Genomic DNA, 17749 nt, shown 5'->3' with positions numbered 1-17749 from the left:
GTACCTTTAAAGTGGAGACGACGACACCGAAATTTTTTGGCATGCATAAAAAACAGCAATTCTGTCAGTGAGCCCTAAATGAATTAATAGCAAACATGGTTTACATAAAAGACATTTTTCCAAGAAAGTGTAGCCTTTGTCACTAATGAAACCACAAAATAAAGACATAAATATAGAAATCTTAAAGATTTTTAAAATAAACTTTCAGCATAGCTTTCTCCCCGTTTAGATTTATTCTTCTTGGGATTTTGGGATCAAATGTGGAAAGATTAGATTGTAATCGTTTTTATTTTTTAAATACATTTTAGAAAAGTGTAATCTATACTAAAAAGCTGTATTTATTTAATACCACTCGATACTTATATTAATGGAGTTTAGTTGATACTGTTTATACTTTTATTTTAAATTGTATTACAGCATTGTACACATACTTAAAAGACAAGAGAGAAAACGCAAGCCTTCTTCAGGTGTGAGGATTTCTGCTCAGAATGAAACGCTAAAATATAATGTAGGCTCTGAATGGGTTCAATTATGATTTGGGCTTGATTAAGGTCGCTGCCTTTCATCTAAAATCCTGCTTGAATCCTTCTAAACTAAAAATTAGACACAAGAAGAGAAGAGGCTCTGGTGAATTTCTCTTTTTTTCATACATATGTTTAGATATTTAGACCCGGTGCGGCACCGAGAGAGGGAAGAGGCGCGGAGCTCAGCAGTACAGAACGAACGTCGTGCTGCCTGGAGCGCTTAATGGCACCAATTGCGTCTGCATTTATAGCTTAGTTTTTAAAAATTAATCAAGCAATATGAAGCATCTCTTTTTACTTTTAAGTCCCTTAATTATCACCCCCCGCATCTTGTAAAAATATATTTTCATTGTTCAAATATACATTAAATCTGACTATCATATAATAAGTTAAATACAAAAATAAAGAAAAAACAGGGTAAAATATAATTCAAAATAGTTTGCTAACAATGTTAACTGTTTATAAATAATAAAATGTATTAACTAAGGAGTAGGACGGCACAGTTGTTAGTATGCTTTTTGTTTTGTTTCTTTTTCATAAATACAACAGTAGTACCTGATGTCTCAGTGGCTTTCAAAATTAAATTATGCATGCAAACCTGTGAACTGGCCTGTGGCCTGTGATACCGGCCATGTAATACTCTGCATTGTGGAATAATAGTTTATTTTAAAGGATAGAGAAAGCACAGAAAATAGGCAGTTAGATTGATCAGATTAGTATGAAAAGCCATTTAGCAAAGAGGGAATGAGAAGAGTGACAAACTAGTATACTTTAGATCTTTTTTTCTGAACCAAGGAAAATCTGATCATGTTTCCCTATAACAATAATAAAAAACTTTATTTTATATATCACCTTTAAAAGTGGCATCTCAAAGCAATACAATAGATGTAAAAATAATTAAAAGGACCACAGATTACAAAGTAAGTACCCAGACAAACGCAAATGAGTTTTTAATAAAATGCTTTTATTCATTCAGCAGAGACAGAGAGACACATTCAGCAGAGAGAGAAAGACACACACACCGGTTTACATTGACAAGAAGTAATTGTTTTTTTACATTCCTCTTGTTTAACAGGAATGTTTTGTTTGTGGACAGACTGTTAGACTAGAGGAAAAGAGCGCCTCCTTCTTCAAAGCATTTTGTTGATCCTATCACAAATTCTTTTCCAGTCTCACGAAGTAAGTGTTGAGATCTCCGATTTCAAATTTCAAAAGTCACAAGATTTCGAAACACAAGGGCGGCGTAGCGGTCAGCTCACGCTTTCCCATCTATACCGATGCACTGCAAGTACAACCCCCCCTCTTTATCTTGAGTGATGGACAACAGTTGGAACAGTCCGCTCTGTAAACGGTGAGTCCTGAGGGGAGATAGACGGCGGGGACATCATCAGCCAATTCCTGCGCGGTGATGAGTAAAGAGGCCAGGATGGACTGTCCTGAGGCGGTGTGTGCTCTGTGGGGGGCAGAGCTTCCGGCAGGCATTGCAACCTGCGTGGCGGGGAGAGGCACTTATCGGGAGACAGCTGCTCTACTGTTTGACTGCCAGAACATACGGTCTCCTTCTTCTGCATCTTCAGGAGTGTCTCTAACCTCCCAATCCTCCCCAGTAATGCGTCGTACTGCTCCCGCTGCTGCCGAAAAGTCTCCACACAGGTGCTGCTTCTACAGGTTGGCACCCTGGCCAGTGGCCGAGAGCAGAGACCCACAGCCTGTGGCAAAATAACATAGTCCATGTAAGAAATAAAGTCACACAGTAGTATTCATCAGTTGCGGAACAGATGTCAAAATAAAATTTTCTTTTTATCCGTCTTACCGTTTTCTTTTTTACTGTACTGGTGGTAGATTTTAAAGATCATTTCACCCGTGCGGTGTTTTCCTGAAGAACAGGCTGTGAAGAAATATTTATAATTGAATGTAAAATTCAAAATGACAATAATACCTTGTAATATGCGCTATAATCGCGTATTTCAGATGAAGCCTGCTGTATTTGCTTACCCTTCGCTCTTTGCAAGCTGGGGCGGCAGAAGCACCTCGTCTATTCATGTAAAAGGTCTTGGTCTCCATACTGTACTATGGTTGCTGTAGTGCAGGCTCGCAGTTTTTTGTTTGTGATGGGAACTCACCCAATCCCTTGGTGTATTTATGCCAAATTCTCATGTACGGCTAGAATGTGTTCATTGTCTTCCAATGAAAGGCAGGTTCCTTTTGCCGAAGTCGGGAGACATTAGAGGCTTGCCACACCCGGACTGTTAAACCAACGCATTAGCACGTCAAAGCTATCCCATTGAGGTTTCCGGGCGCAATAATTGTTTTGTTCCTTGATTTTCTGATCTGCATTAATTACAGAAATCAAGTTCCTGCTCTATGCAGACGACCTGGTCCTGCTGTCGCCCACAGAACAGAGGCTGCGGCAGAACCTGGCACTGCTGGAGCAGCACTGTCAGACCTGGGCGCTGACAGTCAATCTGGACAAGATCAGAGTTATGGTTTTCCAGAAAAAAAGCCAGACCTCAGGGAAACCGGTATAAATTCACACTTAACAACAACACATTAACACCTAACAACAGGTGCAGGGCCGAATTAGGCCAGTACCCACTATTTTTAAACATAGAGAAAAGAATATTAAAGTATTGGCTTTAATATTAGCTGTACAGAACATTAAAATGCCCCTTTCCATTCAGAGGGTATCTGAGCCACTGTGTCCTATCTTCTGACAGTCGCTGTTGTGAATGTCTGTAGAGTGTATCTTATTTTTAGTACTATATTTTTATATTATATTCCCTATTAATCAAACTCTAAGAGTATGTATTGGCTTGTCCCCCCCTCCCGCCCCTCTCTGTGTACAGTCCTGGATGGTGGAGCCCATACAGCTGTGTCTGGAGAGAATACAGGGTATCAGCTTCAACCACATGGCTGGGCAGCTTGTTCCCCCCTCCCGCCCCTCTCCGTGTACAATAGAGCCTCCTGTCCAGCCAGTACAGGAGGCTCTACTGTACACAGAGAGGGGCGGTAGGGGGGAACAAGCTGTCCAGCCATGTGGAATGCTACAGAACCCTAAACAGACAATACACACTAGCCGAATATTTGACCAAGATATCCAGACACAGCTGGATGAGCTCCACCAGCCAGGACAGGCAAATAAGATAAACTCCACAGACATTCACAACAGTGACATATCATAAACCATTTGCACATATTGTTAAATTATTACTTGTTTTTCCGGAAGTTAAAAAAACACTTTAATTACTTATCCAGTCTCTCGAAATAAAATTATTTTTCAAGCAATGTAACTAACGTCGGGCAATGTTTTTTTTTTAATCTAACATTGACAGCCACATCTTAAATCTTGTCAGTCAGCTCTTTTTTCTCTATTTGAATTGTGGCGATTCAAACAACTTGGGATAACAAGTGGTCTCAAAGTCATCGAGCTCACAGAGCTTCAACAACAGATGACAACTTCCTTAGTCCTTCTTTAGTCTTCCTGAAATTGTCAGATTATGAGTGAATAAAAGCATTTTATTAAAAACACGTTTGTGTTTGTTTGGGAGCTATATTATGTATTTTTCACATATAAGATATAATGATGTGTTCCTGCTTACACATCGCATGACTTTAAAAGCTATAAAAACAGGTTTCGATTCGTGTCTTTTTCACATTATCTGTCGAGCCTTGTTTTGTCTTCTAGTCTTCTTTAGGTGTAAGGGCAGGAGTGGATCACAGCAGGCATACTCAGCAAATAACAAGAAAACAAAGAACAGGGCAGGTGAGACGAGTATCGAGACAGTGAGTGATCAAAAAAAGGAAACAATTGTTACGTCTGGGTTTTCAACTCATTTTTTTTTAACTTGCTAATGCATCAGACACATTTCCTGGTGTATTGTGTTTCAAATAAAATAGGAGTGTATTTCCCTGGTATTAGCTCATCGGTATGGTGTAAGTTTTATCTGTACCATGCTGTATACAGGTACAGACTTCAAGCTGCACCACTGTATCGCTTTGGTAAGGAGACAGACTATGGCCAAAATCACTAAGACTCTCTCACACCAAATAATGAAGATGAAAAGAAACGGGAAGTCAACACGAGACATTGTACAGCATTTGGCTTCCATGGACATCTTCGTTTGTGAAAGCACAGTGAGACGACATTATAAAGGGGAGAAGAGGCAAAGAGAATCTAAACCAAGGACGATTCAAAGTAAATAACTTTCTAAAAAATGGGCTGACCTCGGTGCGAGTGTGAGTCCAACATCGATAAGAAGAGTGCGCAGAAGGCTTGGATGGAGATAAAAAAAAACCAACACATGCCCCATGATAAGGGTAAAAAACAAAGTGGAAAGACTCAAACAAGTGCTCCAATGGATTGAACAGGGGAGGCATTTAATGATGTACTTTTCACCAACGAAACAACAGTGGCTCTGGAACAGTTTTCAACAATGTCATTTTGTAAAAAGCGGAGATATGTGGACAAGCCAAAGCCCAAACATCCACTGAAGGTTCACGCCTGGGTGGGTATATCTAGAAGAGGCCCGGGACCACTTCTTATTTTTGAAGGAATTATGGATCATGAATTCTTCGAGGTAGTCATGGTGAAACAGCATGCCGCCCCATATATCAGGAAGCACTTTGGATCAAGGCACCGTCTCTTTCAAGACAACGATCCGAAACGCACAGCAGCAAGGGCGAGGCTTATAGCAGAAGGAGTGAACTGGGTGAAAACTCCAGCCGAGTCCCCAGTTCTAAATCCGATAGAGATGGTTTGGCATTTGCTGAAAGACTATGTTCGGAAAACTGCTAAACCCAGCACAAAGCAAGAAATGATCGATACAATCTACAAACTCTGGGAGGAAGAACTGACCTGGGAGGAAGAATTCGGGAATGTGAGTCTGATAAAGAATGAATAAAAGCATTTTATTTTATTAAAAACGCGTTTGTCTGGGTATTTACTTTGTAATCTCTGGTCCTTTTAACTGTTTTTACATCTACTGTATTGCTTTGAGATGCCACTTTTAAAGGTGATATATAAAATAAAGTTTTTTTATTATTGTTATAGGGAAACATGATCAGATTTTCCTTGGTTCAGAAAAAAAGATCTAAAGTATACTAGTTTGTCACTCTTCTCATTCCCTCTTTGCTAAATGGCTTTTCATACTAATCTGATCAATCTAACTGCCTATTTTCTGTGCTTTCTCTATCCTTTAAAATAAACTATTATTCCACAATGCAGAGTATTACATGGCCGGTATCACAGGCCACAGGCCAGTTCACAGGTTTGCATGCATAATTTAATTTTGAAAGCCACTGAGACATCAGGTACTACTGTTGTATTTATGAAAAAGAAACAAAACAAAAAGCATACTAACAACTGTGCCGTCCTACTCCTTAGTTAATACATTTTATTATTTATAAACAGTTAACATTGTTAGCAAACTATTTTGAATTATATTTTACCCTGTTTTTTCTTTATTTTTGTATTTAACTTATTATATGATAGTCAGATTTAATGTATATTTGAACAATGAAAATATATTTTTACAAGATGCGGGGGAAAGTGCAACAACTTATTACAGTCTAAATTTAATATTATTGATTACTAATAGTTTATGGTAACACCTACAGTAATTGTCTTAATTAGATGTATTTAAAACAGTGAACTAAGTGTAACATAACATTCAGAAATACAATCAAGAATAGTTTTGTGGTGTTTGTATAGATGAAACGTTTCTAAAATGTATAACGTAACAAAATTAAAGACGATTAAAATCTGTAATCTTTCCACTTGTAATGTCATTAGAAAGTACAACAAGTTTCTGCTTTGTCTAAGGATGGTATCAAAAAGTAGTCTAAGTGGTGAGAAAGCTGTGCTTAATGATAATTAAGGGACTTAAAAGTAAAAAGAGATGCTTCATATTGCTTGATTAATTTTAAAAACTAAGTTATAAATGCAGACGCGATTGGTGCCATTAAGCGCTCCAGGCAGCACAACATTCGTTCTTTACTGCTGAGCTCCGTGCCTCCTCCCTCTCTTGGTGCCGCACCGGGTCTAAATATCTAAACATATGTATCTACTGTATATAGCAGGTAGTATCACTGTATTACACTTTCTTTGTAAACAGGGAAAAACAGATTCACAACGCGACGCTGTGTCACTGTGTAAAAAAAAAAACACCTTTTGAACACCCTATATTGTAATGAGCTGCTGAGCTAAGAATACTGTAGGAATGTTCCTGCTGTCAGAGGGGGTGGAAAGTGCCCGCGGTCATTTAATTAGTATTACAATTCGCACTGATTCCCTTGCAAAGATATTGTGAAGGAGTGCGGAACCAGGGAACTATTTACATGGAAAACGGGCAATCTCCCCAGACTGTCCGCCCATTTCACTGTTACCTGGATACCTCTTTATTTAGAACTCACTCTCCCCCCTGCCTGTCTCACTTCTTTTAATCCTTCTGTGCCCAGATTGCAGCGGTTAAGATGTTTTTCCAAGAAAAAAAGGGAAATTAAAAAAAGAGAAATTTCACCAGAGCCTCTTCTCTTCTTGTGTCTAATTTTTAGTTTAGAAGGATTCAAACAGGATTTTAGATGAAAGGCAGCGACCTTAATCAAGCCCAAATCATAATTGAACCCATTTAGAGCCTACATTACATTTTATCATTATATTCATATAATGAATATAATGATAAAATGTAATGTTATATAATATATATATATCATTATATAAATACCATTATATTAATGGCGTTTAGTTGATAAACTAAATGGTAAACTAAACTATTTAAAAAATAAAAATGATTACGATCTAATCTTTCCACTTTTGATCCCAAAATCCCAAGAAAAATAAATCTGAACGGGGAGAAACTTTATTAAGATACTTAGAAGACAAAGATAACAATTTATGTTGCATTTGTCTGATTGTGAATCAAAAAATACATTTAATTAAACACGCATTTGCGATTTAAATCAAAATGCGATTTAAAACAATATAAATGTTTATTTTTTAAATACATTTTAGAAAAGTGTAATCTATACTAAAAAGCTGTATTTATTTAATACCACTCGATACTTATATTAATGGAGTTTAGTTGATACTGTTTATACTTTTATTTTAAATTGTAGTACAGCATTGTACACATGCTTAAAAGACAAGAGAGAAAACGCAAGCCTTCTTCAGGTGTGAGGATTTCTGCTCAGAATGATACTCTAAAATGTAATGTAGGCTCTGAATGGGTTCAATTATGATTTGGGCTTGATTAAGGTCGCTGCCTTTCATCTAAAATCCTGCTTGAATCCTTCCAAACTAAAAATTAGATACAAGAAGAGAAGAGGCTCTGGTGAAATTTCTCTTTTTTTTTAATTTCTCTTTTTTTCTTGGAAAAACATCTTACCTGCTGCAATTCGGGCACAGAAGGATTAAAAGAAGTGAGACAGGCAGGGGGGAAAGTGAGTTCTAAATAAAGAGGTATCCAGGTAACAATGAAACGGGTGGACAGTCTGGGGAGATCGCCCGTTTTCCATGTAAATAATTCCCTGGTTCCGCACCCCTTGGTGTTTCTCTCGCTCTCTCTCTCGGGCTGGAAGGTTTGTCTTGTCTCTCTCTCTCATCTGGGCACTGGAGTGCTGCTGGAAGGTGTTGACGGAAACACCTAATCATTAGCTCGAAAGATTTTTAGTGATTTGTATATATTCTAATGGCAGTGGGGGCAGGGTGTGTGGGAACAGGTTTGGATGAAATTACATTGGAGATCTATGTTCTTCACCCTGGAAACATTTTCTCTTAAAGCATTTTCTTTACAGTTGAGCTGATCTTGTTACAGCATGTTACAATTTACTATTATAAACCATATTAATTTTAAGTGCTTAATGCCATTTTTTGACCACGCACGAATATTCTTATGTCCATATCTTTGCAAGGGAATCAGTGCAAATTGTATTACTAATTAAATGACCGCGGGCACTTTCCACCCCCTCTGACAGCAGGAACATTCCTATTCTTAGCTCAGCAGCTTATTACAATATAGGGTGTTCAAACCGTTTTTTTTTCAACAGTGACACAGCGTCGCGTTGTGAATCTGTTTTTCCGTGTTTGCAAAGAAAGTGGAATACAGTGATACTACCTGCTATATAGATACATATGTTTAGATATTTAGACCTTTAAATTAATATCATTATTAATAATAATGATAATAATGATAATCGGCCAGTGAAAGCTCTGTTGTCCTTCACATGAATGCCTGAAACATTTTACCGAACCCAGGATTTTACACTATATTCCCCATTATAAAACGGATAATTCCAGTCCTGAAGTCTGATTGCCTGACATACAGTCGAAGAAATCCTATATTTTCTAATATAGGCACATTCAGGAATTTTGACTTCACTGTGTAATGAAGAAATTTTAAAGACTACCTCTTAACGTAGATAAAAAAGCTTGGATTCCCATGGACAGTATCTTATACACATATCTTTTTCTGTTGTCTTTGTTAATCTCTTGAGGATCCTTCTGATATTTTGAGCTCTTGTTGAATGATAAAAGTGTCGCAGTTTAAATCATTTTCATTGTTAGAAATTATGAAACGCTCTGTTAAAAGCAAGGGAGTTTTTATAGCTGTTATAGTAAAAGAAAATGCCCGACGGACTAGGGATTGAAGTTTTTCAGTGCTTGTACAAATGTGCTAAAGAAATGAACAAAAAAAGTAATTTATTCCTTTATCATATTGGCTAGCTAATGTCCTGTCCTCGTTAGTTAGATCAACAAAATGCTGTGGTGTTTGTCTAAGAAAAAATAAAAGTCTTTTCATTTAAAATGACGGTTAGAAAGAATGTGGACCAGCGTAATACTTTGAGTTTACAGCTTGTCCAAAGTCATTCGTTATTAATATTATTAGTAATATCTTCGGTAAAGGCTTTGATGCATAAAATATTTCTGCATAATTAAAATTATGGTTGTGTGCTTTTGCCCAACTGAGCAATCTTGCTTTCATAAAATATACCAACTTTTTAATGACTGATGATAAACATGCTGTAATACACAGTTTAAATTTAAAAGCTCAAATGCTGTACATGAGAGGTTAAGCTGTATTGGCTCCTCCTGGCGGTTTTACAAGGTGATTCCAGATACTTTCCGGTATGACGTCAAATGACGCGTTACACTTGCGTGAAACTGCGTTTTGATGCGACACGCCCACCGCGGTGTACCGCGAAATACCCCACACGTTTTGAATAGCTGCATCTGTACGTTGTGTATGTCCTGTTTTTACAATGTAAGAACATTCCAATGTTAATGCGACACAGAAGATATTATGAATAACCTTTTAAATCTGAAGCTGTTAACTCTACTTCACACCTGCATGTCAAGATCACTGTTTATAAAAACATCAAGCCTTTGATTGGATGAGAATGTCATGATTGTTTCGCAAGGATGTGAAACGTGACAATTTCTTACAGTTACCATCCGGAGAAAAAATTTTTTTTATTTATTTGTGACTGCTGTAGTTGAACCCTTTGCAAGGGCTGGATAGGTAAAACTTCCCAATTGCTTTGTCAGTCTGTCCGTGGGGGGAAGGGGGAGAGCTTTCCTTGACAGCTGACTCCCCTCCATACTTTTAAGTGAAAAATGCCAATAATGCAAATAAAATAAAAATGGTTGTAAAGTTCTCTAAAGCCTTTTCAGTCAAGAATGAGAATTCATGTAGGGAGCTGTGTTAGCATGCATAGGCTGCAAAAGATCAGCTAAAGAGGGAAGAAAATGCTTTCATTGAAAGCAATGTTTCAGGTGTGAAGAATACAGAGACTCAATTCAATTGCAGCCTAAACCTTTCCCCACACACCCTGCCCCCGCTGCAATTGGAATATACACAAAGCACTGAAAGCTTTACAGTAGATGGTCAGGTGTTTCGCAGATGTAGGGACAGTTCATAATTCTGGCTTTATGAACTGTAGCAGCAAGGCTTATTAATAATACAGGAATTAAGTTTGCTGCTCTCATGCCAGTCTCTCTCCCTCATCTCAGTGGTGCTGAGGGAGGCCATTCCATGTGATACAGATTTAAGGTGTTTTTCTATCTGATAGAGTTTCCTGATAAGGATCAACTCCCAAGGCTGAGATTCTCCAGCCACCCTAATGAATGGTCATTTCTGGTGCCTTTCTGTCTGGGAGATTCCAAGGGAGTGTCGCATCCAAAAGTGTTTACAACCCTAAGGTCAGCGAGCATTGTTACACATCCTTCATCTTGATCAGCCATTTAGGAACTGGTAGGGCAGGGCAACCCCACATGGGTCTCAAATGCCCGCAAAACTTTCAACCAATGAATGACAGTAGTTCCTCCAGATAAAAGAGGCATCACAGGGTCCAGAAGGGGCCCCTCCATGACATTCTCAGACTCATCTTAGACAATTACGTGATGGCCAGTGTGTCCGTGTTCCAGGACTTTACTTTGCTCTAAGACTCGAGACCGGAGGTTGCCCGCACGTAACCAAAGGATCCATCCAAGGTTAGCCCAGCATAAAGCCTCGTGAACCGCCTGTAACCCACCGTGAATGCTTGCCTGATCAATGAGTTAACTATGGTCGGAACTGTCGACAGCTGAATCTCAGTATTCAAGACTGGCACTACATTGGGAAGAAACAGGTCTTCTTCCCATCTAAAGAGTGTGACTTGGTTGGACCTGAAGTAACTTTTCATATGCACAAACTCTGAAAGTTCAGCCAGGACTAACTAGCCGGTCTTCAGAGAGCCATTGCCAGTGCGCTGCAGCAGGAATCTCTCCCTCCTTCTCCCACACTTTCAGCCACACCAGGACTGGCTGGCACCGAGCCAGAGAATGCCAATTGGATGCAGCAACAGCCTGTTGCTGTTTCTTTGTGTCTGGTGTAGATCTGAATCCACATACATTGAATAAGTATTCAACATTCTGCATTACAGCTCGAGAATTCAATTGTTACCTCAACCCCAGTTGATGTCAATTTAATTCCTATGAGTGATGTACTTGCTTTTGAGTATCTAGTATCTAGTGTAGAAGTTGTAATCAAAGCTCATTAACGAATCAGTATCAATGAATGGTATACTGAATGTACAGATGCAGCCATTCAAAACGATCAGGTTATACCATGGTAAAACGCAGTTTTCGTGGTATAACACGGATTACCGTATAATACCATATAATACTGCATAATACCACAAGTAAGATAATAGTATCCGGAATTACTGCCAGGTGGAGCTAATAAAGCTCAACATCTCATGTACAGCGTTTGTGCTGTTGCCACCAAAGTCTTTACCGAAGATATTACTAATAATATTTATAATGAATGACCTTGGACAAGCTGTGAATTCAAAGTATTACCCTGGTCCACATTCTTTGTAACCATCTTTGTAAACGAAAATACTTTATTTTTTCATTCACAAAAAGTAACACCACAGCATTTCGTTGATCCAATCATGCATTTGTTTTCAATCATACAAAGTAATTCCCGAGAATCTCCGATTCACCATGCCTTTCACATGTGCATAAAAGATATTAATTTAGGAACATAAACATATTACTGTATGTAAACTGTACTGTATATGGCTAGTCTTGGTATTTTAAAGAAAAAATAAACACCAGTATTCCATTTCTCCCTAAACATTTTAAGCATCAAAGTCATACATGTAGTTATTTTGGAAACGTTTTTAAGTGCTCCTTGCTCCTTCTGACCATGTTACTGTACGTTTATACAGTATACAGTACTTTGTGAGAAAAGTGATAGTTTTAAGCTTTTCTGCAAATATGCTCGATACTGGAGTAAACAAGCATACTTTTAGAACTTGATTAATAGGGAACATAATATGGAATCACATATCTAAAGAAATTAATAACGATATAAATATATTCATGTACTGTAACACAAACAGTAGTTAGTTAGTGGCTTGATGCTTTAAGTGCCTGACTTATAAGCAAGAGGTCAGCTGTTCAAATCCAGCTAGCGCTACAAGTCTTCTTTTAACAGACATTTCTTTGAAAAACTAAAATAGCAATATTATGGACAATTAATTGACTTTTTTGTATTTATAAATATCACAACATGTTTGAATCTAAGTCATTTTTTAATAACAACAAATAGTCACTGTCTTTCCCTCTGAATCGCTCCAGTAGCAGGGATCTATCGTGTGGATCCCTTAAGATCTCCCTTCAGATTTAAAATGTTATTAATAATATCTTTGGTGTCGCATCCTCCCAGTTTAGCTGATCTTTTGCTGCCTACGCATGCTTACACAGCTCCTTAGGTAAATTATCATACTTGACTGAGAAAGCTTTAGAGAACTTAACATTTTTATTATTAACAAATTGTAAATATGATGTTTACAATGGCATTATTATTTTTTCACATGAGTGTATGGAGGAGTGTCAGCTGTCAATGTGAGCAGACCCCCCTCTTAGGCTGGGCAAACAATTTTTTTAATTTTTAAAAAAGAAATAAAAAAATAGATATAATGATATAAACATTTACTTCAATACAATACTGCAACATTTCGGCTGTGAATCCTTCTTCACGTGTGAGGGTGAAACGCTTGGAGTTTGTAATGTAGGGCGCTCTGGACGGGTTAAACTTTAAAGCAGGAAAAATGTATTTCCCAGAAGCTACAGTATACTGATTCTTATGGAATGCGTTTTTCTTTCTTCTTTTTTTCAGCATGGAATAAACCTATTACTTGATTCTTATGGGAGCCCGTTTCCGCCAGGGAGTAAAAAAAACACACACACTTTTTCATTGACAAAAAGTAACGCCACATTCTCGTTTAAAGCACCATGTCTCTTCCCGTTAAAAGGAGGAGACACTTTACACTTTAACTCTTCAGTTCACAGAGAAATTTCACCAGAGCCTCTTCTCTTCTTGTGTCTAATTTTTAGTTTAGCAGGATTCAAGCAGGATTTCAGATGAAAGGCAGTGACCTCAATCAAACCCAAATCATAGTTGAACCTGTTCAGAGCCTACATTACAGCGTTTCATTTTGAGCTGACCCTCACACCTGAAGAAGACTTCACAGCCAAAACATTGTGTTTTCTCTGTTCTCTTTTAAGCATGTGTACGGTGCTGTAATACAGCTTAAAATAATTAAAAGTCTAAACAGTACCAACTTGAATTCTTATCTCTATTAATGTAACTAATGACGTTTGCTTTGGCGTTATTGATTTTTCACTTGAGTGTAAGGAGGGCTGTCAGCTGTCAATGAGAGCAGACCCCCCCTCTTAGGCTGCGCAAATGATTTTTTTAATTTTTAAAAATGAAATAAAAAATTAGATATAATAATATAAACATTTACTGCAATACAATACTGCAACGTTTTGGCTGTGAATCCTTCTTCATGTGTGAGGGTCTTCAGCTCAAAATGAAACGCTTGGAGTTTGTAATGTAGGGTACTCTGGACGGGTAAAAGTTTAATGCAGGAAAAATATATTTCCCAGAAGCTATTGTATACCGATTCTTATGGAAGCCCATTTCTGCCAGGGAGTAAAAAAAAAAACACACACTTTTTCACTGAAAAAAAGTAATGCCACACTGTCTTGTTTAAAGCACCACATATCTTCCCATTAAAAGGAGGAGACACTTTACACTTTAACTCTTCAGTTCACAGAGAAAGTTCACTAGATCCTCTTCTCTTCTTGTGTCTAATTTTTAGTTTAGCAGGATTCAAGCAGGATTTCAGATGAAAGGCCCAAATCATAGTTGAACCTGTTCAGAGCCTACATTACATTTTAGGCATTTCATTTTGAGCAGAAGACCCCCACACCTGAAGAAGACTTCACAGCCGAAATGTTGCGTTTTCTCTCTTCTCTTTTAAGCATGTGTACGATGCTGTAATACAGTTTTTAAAAGTCTAAACAGTATCAACTTGAATTCTTATCTCTATTAATGTAACTATCAAGTGGTATTAAATAAATACAGCTTTATACAAAAAAGTTGGATTTAATACCACTCGATATTAATATATTTACAGAGATCTTTATTAAAGCTCTCTATTAAAGCTCAGATCAAGCACAGATCAAACAGCAGGATGTCACACACTGGGACTGATCTGTGATCAGTCCGCTGGCTGAGCTGAAAAAAAAAACAGTTGAACAACTCTTAAGCATACTGTAGTTTTTGTTAACACAAGTTTATCAGTGAAAAGACCACAGGCATTTTTCCTCCCCCCTACATTCTCAGAGTAGAATAGAATTTATTATTAGCACAATTTATTACAGTGCTAAATTTAATATTATTGATTACTAATAGTTTATGCTAACACCTAACTTTCTTAACGCGAGAAGTACTACTATAAGCAAAAAAAAGGGTTTTTGGAGGGGGGGATATTCTGACAACAAGTGATTATAAGACGATCTGTCAAAGTGCAATGAAATACAATATGCTGGACAGTATGCTTCTCAAAGCGCTTTACAGGATAACAATTAATAAACAACAGTGGCTGGGGGTTGAAAATACCTGTGAAACCAGTTTGTTTACAAACAATGTAGACACAGAGACTCACATAGTAGCAATAGCAATTAGCAATAGCAAAATAGCAATATTATGGACACTCAATTGACTTTTTAAAAAAAAAAGTTTTTTTTGACGGCTGGTTTTTGTTGACAGCTGGTACAGCACCCCACCGCGCCCACCCAATGAAAGACGGGTTCCTTTTGCTGAAGTTGGGAGACATTAGAAGCTTGCCACACCTGGACTGTTACACTAATGCATTAGCAAGTTAAAGCAATTCCATTGAGAAGCCAGGCGCGATAATTGTTTTGTTCCTTGATTTTCTGATCTGCAAGCCGTTTGGCTGCAGCTAATGTGAATTCTGTCTGGCATTGCCAGATTGTGAAAAAATAAAAGTATTTTCACCAAGATGGGGGTAAGGGAGTCCTCTCTATGACATTCTCCCTTATAAAATTAATGTGAAACAAAACAAAAACTAAAAATAAGATACAATCTACAGACATTCACAACATAGACATATATTAAAACATTTACATATATTTTTAATTTTTACTTTAAATATATACTTTAATTTACTGAAACAGCCCGTTAATAAAATTATTGCAATTAAGTTCTTGTTTTGAGGTGGGGATATTCTGACAACAATTGATTTAATGATGATCTGTCAAAGTGCAATGAAATACAATATTGTTGTTGTTATTGTTGTTTTTATCCTGTAAAGAGCTTTGAGAAGCCACCTTGTGTCCCCCAATACGGGAACCTGGACACCATTTACTGAACACTGTAAGATTATTTCTCTTTTATTTAAATCCTGAGATAACTTAGGGAGGCTACAAAGAGGCGTCCTAGTTTAAATATATTATTTCATGGAAGACTCTCGTTTCAGCTTCTGAAATGTTCCTTAACTGTGAAATCAAGCATCTTTTTTTTACAATTTCTCCAAAAAATGCCCTGTTTTTTACAGTAATTGCACACCAGCTTATTAGTAGTGTTATCTTTGGGGTTTTGTCCCCCTTTTCCCACAGGGCCAGTTACTGCACCCCTCCTCTGGATATGCCCGATCAGGATAATTATACCAGTCCTCATTTTTTCCTTGAAGGGGTCTTATATCTGGGTATAATTTTGGGGTTGCATTATAATTGCGACAAACTGATGGCTCCTTTTTCTCCTCCTTGGGAGTGTCTTTACCTCTCATTTGCAGTGCTCACACTTCTGCATACATGCTACGCTATATCTTCTCAGCTTCGCAAGTTATTAAATTGAATCTGTTTCTGCTCTCCATAATATCAGGAAAGTATAGTTGTACATTCTTGGCAACATCAGGTTTTAACCCACTCAAGTAAATTTGTTTTATTACTGTGAAAGTATCTTCATTCACTTCCTTTTCATCATTATATACAAAATAGTTTATTTTATTTTTATAGGTTGTTGAGAACACAATGTGCCTCTTTCGGTCCATACGCAAACTCCCAAATCAAAACCCTTGGATGAACACTGAGATCCACTCCCTGCTCAAAGCCTGTGATGCAGCCTTCAAATCTGGTAATGAGGAAGAATTGAGAGTGGCAAGGAAAAAATTAAGAGCTGGCATAAAGTCTGGCAAGAAACAAATCCCAGATAGAACACCACTACAACACCAATGCTAACCCATGGCGCATGTGGCAAGACATAAATACAATCACAAAATACAAGAATAAAACAAGTCCTGTAAGCGCTACTGACCCCTCTCTTCCAAGCAAACTTAACACCTTCTACGCATGCTTCAAAGCTCATAACCCTGAACCAACCACCTGGACCACTGACTCCCCTACCACCCCCCACCCTATCCAAGCTAAATGTGTGGAAATCACTAAGAAGAGTGAACACACAAAAAGCTGCTGGACCTGATGGTATCCCTGGCTTGGTACTCAGAACATGTGCCTGGCAGATAGCTGATGTCTGTACTGACATCTTCAACCTGTCCTTGGCCCAGGCCACTGTACCTAGCTGCTTCAAGACGACCACTATTGTGTCAATACCAAAAAAATCAGCACCTACATGCCTGAACGACTACTGCCCTATTGCACTCACCCCCATCATAATGAAGTGCTTTGAAAAACTACTTATTCCACACATTTAAGCCAGCATTCCAAAAGCACTTGATCCTCTCCAGTTTGCCTATCGCACAAACCTCTCCACGGAGGATTGATCTCTATAGCTTTACACACTACACTAACCCACCTGGATAAAAAGAACACCTATACAAGAATGCTATTCATTGACTTTAGCTCAGAATTTAACACCATCATACCCATAAAACTTTCTACCAAACTCAGAGCTCTAGGTTTAGATACCACCCTCTGTAGCTGGATCCTAGACTTCCTCACCAGCAGACCCCAGACTGTCAGGATTGGCAACCTCACCTCCAACATGCTCACCCTTAACACCGGTGCCCTTCAAGGCTGTGTGCTCAGCCCACTGCTTTACTCCCTGTTCACCCACGACTGTACTGCCAAGTTCAGCACAAACACCATCATCAAGTATGCTGACGATTCCACAGTCGTGGGCCTGATCACTGACAATGATGAGACTGCCTATAGGGAGGAGATAAAAAAACTTGCAGACTGGTGCCAAACCAATAACCTATGTCTCAACATCAGCAAAACCAAAGAGCTGATCGTTGACTTCAGGAGACAAGGAAAAGTCCACTCCCCTATCTACATCGAAGGGTCTGCGGTGGAGATGGTGAATAACTTCAAATTCTTAGGTGTTCACATCTCTAAGCACCTCACATGGACA

This window comes from Atractosteus spatula, chromosome 9 (assembly GCF_055471065.1).
Source record: "Atractosteus spatula isolate fAtrSpa1 chromosome 9, fAtrSpa1.hap1, whole genome shotgun sequence".
NCBI lineage: Eukaryota > Metazoa > Chordata > Actinopteri > Semionotiformes > Lepisosteidae > Atractosteus > Atractosteus spatula.
This window is presented reverse-complemented; position numbering follows the sequence as displayed.